The sequence below is a fragment of the Danio rerio genome, chromosome 9 (genome assembly GCF_049306965.1).
Source record: "Danio rerio strain Tuebingen ecotype United States chromosome 9, GRCz12tu, whole genome shotgun sequence".
Classification (NCBI taxonomy): Eukaryota; Metazoa; Chordata; class Actinopteri; order Cypriniformes; family Danionidae; genus Danio; species Danio rerio.
Genome location: NC_133184.1, coordinates 42,089,088 through 42,095,087, shown reverse-complemented (window position 1 = coordinate 42,095,087; position 6,000 = coordinate 42,089,088).

Here is a 6,000-nt window from a genome sequence, read left to right as displayed (position 1 = left end):
ATTCACTGGGGCTAAAAAAAAAAAAAAAAAGAATTCATGCCTATGAATTTTTGTGAGGTTTTAGGTCTGATCCCTGAAGCCAGAAAGATTGACAATATGTATTTGCGCATAGAAGAAGCCCAAATACCCTTTGGCGCTCTAGAATTTCATGCAAGCGAGTGGCATTGACTATATACTGTAATATAAAAGACATCTGCCCTTTAATGGTCAGCGGTGAAAGTTTTCAAAGAGTGCCACAACAGAAGTTAAATAATGGATCGGCAAACTTTATCCATAGGGATTTTGTGTCTGGTCAATTTACAGCTCAATAGTTACAAAGTCAGAACTGATTCTTGAAAGTGACAGGCTTGAAAGATGAACCGTTCACAGGCATGAGAACAAAGGACAAAGAATATAAACAAGAACAGAGATCTTTCCAAAGGCCACAGAAGTCAACACTCAGCCAGGACTGCTGCTCTTTCTGACTTCCGCAAGTCCTCAGGCCAGTCTCAAAATTATTTATTTTTTTAGTTTTTTTAACTTTATTTCAAAATATTTTTTTAAATTTTAAACTGCCATGATCATGCGGAGAACTGTTTGCTGAGGCTGTAGCATGAATAATGTTCAGTTTATAGCACAGAACGACAGTGAAACATCAGCACATCACCAGGGGACTCACCAATAATTTTGTTTTGTCTGTATGTTGTTGTTGTTTTTTTGTTTTTTTAACTCTCAAAGTGACAGTAGAACATACCTGTCAACACTGGGATTTGAAAATAAGGGATATCGCCACCCCTATTTCCCCCTAAAAGAGAAAAAAAATCCCCAAATTACTAAATATGTTCATCTGTAGCTGTTTCGTTGTAAATAAACAGTTGAAATGGTCAATATTTTTTTTTTAGAATTATTATTATCTACAAAGAATAAAATAAATAGTATACATTATAAAAGCTGCAAATAAATTAGAAAACAGTTTAGCCTATTCAAATTAATAGCTATTATAAAGAAATTTAATCAAGTTATCAAATCTCATTAACCTTTTCTTCACTGTATGACTTAAACAATCTGATTAAAGAGCAGCGACTGAATGTCTCATTTACATTTTTCGTTTGATTACATAAGACAACATTTGATTGCGTCCTCAACTGTTTATGCTCATTTAAGACAAAATTTGTTGTGTTTAAAAGAAAAGCCACCAAAATCGACATGTTTTGATGTTGTTATTACTGTATGTGTATATGTCTGTTCAAACACGCACCCAAAACCCTGAGTTTGCACATTCCCTCAGCTTTAAATCACAAATCGGTTCGGTAAACAGCCTTTAATCATTAGAGTGAAGCGCGTCTGACAGTAACACATCAATACATGAACTGACTGTTTTGAGGATTGCCACGGATTTGCATTTTATGTATCACCAAGGATCCCGGTTTCAGCTAAATATTCCCTTTTCTACTCATGAAAATCTTGGATGGCTTGAAAGTGAGTAAATTAACAGCAAATTGTAATTTTTATGTTAACTATTCCTTCAAATTCAGTCAACAATTGGTCAAAACAAAAGTTTTTAGGGTCATGTCATTGAATTAAGCTTTGACTTTTCATTCACTCATTTTCTTTTGGCTTAGTCCCTTCATTCATCAAGGGTCGCCACAACAAAATGAACTGCTAATTTAGCCACACGGCAGATGCCCTTCCGGCTGCAACCCAGAACTGGGAAATACCCATACACTCTCATATTTAGACACACACTCATACACTAAGGCCAATTTAGTTTATTTAATTCACCTGTACCGCATGTCTTTGGACTTTGGGGGAAACCAGAGCACCTGGAGGACACCCACGCCAACACGAAGAGAACATGCAAACTCCACACAGAAATGCCAACTGGTTTAAACTAAACGTAGGTAGCAAATGCGATGAAAAGTGCATTTTTATTTTGAATTTGAGTAGAATTACAGTATAAAATGGCATGGATGGGAGTAAACTTGTAAAATCACTGTTCATAGTTAGAAATTTGATTTAATTATTATTAATAAAAATTCATTTTAATGTAACAGTGTGATATATTTATTTGAATTTTACATTTCATAATTTAATGCACTAGAATGTATTAAACTTTGTTTTGAGATATACTGTACTGTGTGTTGCAAGTTCGTAGATTAGCTTTTGACATCGGTGGGGACATACATCCCTAGAGCGCATGCTTTGAACAGCACAAATTCTATTTTGCTCTTTTAAAAACACAAAGTACTTAATGATATAAAATAAACACTAAATAATACAAAAAAACAAAACAAAACAAAAAGTCCCATGCTGCAAAAATCCATTCACGTGATTTTACTGCAGTCGGGCTTTGAGGAGGTATGAATGTAGAGAAATTTAGAGAGGTGTGTGACGCAATTTACTGTTTTATCCCGATTATTGTTTTTTATAACCATGGAGGCCAAAATCGAAACCGAATTTCAATTAATTGCACAATTGATTAATTGTATTATGGTGAACTCATAGTGAACTTGACTTAACTAATGTTACTAATGGCCTGTTTCCACTGAGTGGTACATAAAGTTCAGTTCGGTATGCTTTTATGGCCGTTTCCACTGTCAAAAGGTACCAAAATGCAAACCTTACTATACCACTTTTTGAGTACCCTTTGCAAAGAGAACCTAGCACGACAAAAGTGTACCAAAAGGCGGAGCTAGTGAAGCTAGTGAAGCTAGTGAAGTTGAACACTAGTGAAGTATCTCTGTAAACCAATAGAGCGTACAAAAGCAGGAGAATGAAAACAAAGAAACCGCCATGTATTAATTTAACAACCGAGACATTACACTGTAATATTATATACATCTAATAACGAGCCATGGTTGACGTGAGCTTAAAAAAACCTTGTCATTGTTTTGATGAACAGCCACAAAGCCAAGAAGAACAAAATCCGTTGTGTCCTGTTTTTGTTTTACGAGGCCGCACTAAAACTGTGAGAGGTTTCACTTTCTCTAGAGAGCTTGTGTGCACATCTATATTTGAAAAAACAAACTTGAGCTGATGATGACGTGCGCATGATTAAAATAGTGCTTCAGACGTCCGATCCTTTCAGAAACGGATAAATGCAAGAGTGAAGTGCAAAAAACAAAGAAGCCAAAAAAAAGTCTTAAATGATTCTTTACAGCATAGCGTATTTCAAACGGTCCTTGATCTGCATTTATAATCAAATTATCTTTATAGAGAGGTTAATAATAAACATTTATACACAAGTATTCATGTGTATAAAGCATCTGTTTTGTGAGAAGTGCTTCTCATATTTGTGAACGACCCGTACAGCTTTACTTTGAGGTAGACTCGCTCGAGCGAGAATGACATCGACTGAAACTTTCTGCTGTACACCACACCCAGCGTTGGTATCCTTTTGGCAGTGGAAACACAAGCCTGATAAAGGTGACCCATACCAACCCATACATTTACCGCACTGTATCACACAGTGGAAACGGGCCATAAGGGTTGACGAAGTATTATTTTATTATGAAGTTGATTAAATTATTGGTTGGGACATTTCAGTAACTGGTGGATATTGTTAGGGACATGCGGTCCCCTCTGTCCATGCCAATTCTACATCCTTTCATGTTATAGTCAAAATGTTAAATAATTAATCAAAATTGATGTTTTGTGCTTATGTAAGTATTTGAATTCTTCTCACCATCATTCCACATGCCGAATTCAGTTTATATTTTGTTATTTTTGAGATGCACTCATAATGTTATAAAAACTATACGGTCAGCAATGCAAACCGTTTTGACCGCGACAGCTTTTACTCTAATAACTAATAGAAATCGTAGTGTCACAGAGCTGAAACTGTTCCCAATGCTGAAACAATTTCACTTTGTGATGTCTAAAGCTGTCAACAACATACTGTGGAGCTGTCTAGAGGCAAACAGTGCAAACACTACTTGTTTTTATTGATGCTATGTGTTGTTTTTGCCCAAGACATTTTATGCCAAGAGTGCAGTGAGATTACCCAGCATGATAAATTAATGAGCTTGTTCTGTTGCAGTAATTGTCTGACAACCTTGTCTTTTGTCTTTGCGTGACTAGATGAACCTAAAAAAAGAAAGAAAAACAAACTTTATTCCTGTCTTGTTTTCCAGTACAAACTTTTAATCATAGATAAACCAAGACATATTCACCTGAATTGAAATGTTGCTGCTTCCCAATTCACATACTATCTGAATATGCTGCATTACATGAATATGCTGTTGTTACGGTCCCTAACTTAAATATGACTCGTGACCCAAAGACAACGTAACTAAATAAACAACGGCCAAAGTGCTCCAGCTAAATTATTTATTAACATAAAATAACCAGCAAAACAATCCAAATTGACAAGAGATAGGGAGCCCAACAACATAATAGAGAACAACCAAATAAACCTAAGGCAGGTTAGAGCTCCCCACTCCAAACAAATATCAAAAGGAAAGCATAAAGGAGAACACAACAATAAAGCCGTCAAAATAAAGCTGTGGTGGCGTGGAGGAATGAGGGGCCGGTAGAAGTTCGCTTAAAGGCCTGACGCCACCAGATCAACCAATAGAAAACTTAAAAGGGAAAAAGACAAACAAGATTAATTGGAAGTAATTATTAAGGGCAGGAGTGAACGCCACACGCAACAGCTGTACTATCTATACTAAATAGTATTCAAAAATAGAATTAGCCTGTCCCAAATCATAGTATGTTAAATTAGTTTTAACCTACACAAATATCACCCACAATACATTGGCCATTAGGGATGGACTTGATTTGAAACTACAAACCGAGGTAAAAAGTGTTAATAAACTACAAAGTTGGATGTGTAAGATCAGCAGTTAAGCAGAGATCATGAATTACTTATCTAATGAAAAATTGATGAAATATTGAAAAGATGTTTATTTTATGTTTTCTGTGTCATATTTTATCTGCGACAACAATGTGAACTTTTATATAGACACAATTGGTCATTATTGACCAAATATTGACCAAGTGTTTAATGAATGCAAACACCTGAGGAGATTTCTCTACAGGAAAAGGCCTGCAATAGGCTGATTAACGTGCTGCTGCATCGGAAATATGGCAGGAACTGAAATATGGATGATTTGACGAGATGATTGACAGGTCACATAACTAACCAACAGTGTTTTTTTTTTTAATCAAGAAGTAGTGTATGTCCAACCCAATCTCATGAGGAGATGTATTTTGCATGTTGCCATAAAAAAAGGCTAATTCATACAATCTCTTTCTGTAAAAAAAAGTACAAATTTGAAAAGGAGTGTGGGTAACACTTTACTTTGATGGTCCATTTGAGGATTAGTAGACTGTCTGCATAATATATGTTGATACTGTTGCATCAACAGACATTTAACTGACTATAAGAAACTTTCTTGTTTCTGTCTTTTGACATTTAATATTTGCCACAGGTTTCAGGGACTTGTATGTATGGTTTTCAAGGACTCTCCATGCGCACATTGTATTTATACTGTAAAAACTCTTTATTATATGGCCTTATCCCATCCCTATACCCATAAACCCAGCCCTCACAGCAAACTGGTGGCAAATTTTGAATGTCAAAAGACCCCTTAAGGTAAGATTTCAAGCATTTTGAATTACAAGGACACAAGACATGTCCTTAATAGAGTACAAACTAGTGTTGTCACCATTTCCTCCATTTCCTGCTTTTTAAGTGCTGTTGAGTACGTTCTAGCAGCGCTGATTTGCCATTGTGTTCACACGCTTAACAGAAATGACTGTGATTGGCCTTGAAGGTCATCAGTTTACCTAACTCACCGCTGTTTACTGAGTATAAAAACAGATACAGAGAGATTGGAGTGTTTTAAAGCTGCGATTCATCAGCGGATTGCTCATATGTCAGCTTATAAGCAAACAAACCAGCTGATCGACATGACTTTAAAATACTCCAGTATCCTCATATCTGTGGTTACACTCAGTAAACAGCAGTGAGTTTGGTGAGCTGATGACCTTCACCACCAATCACAGTCATTTCTG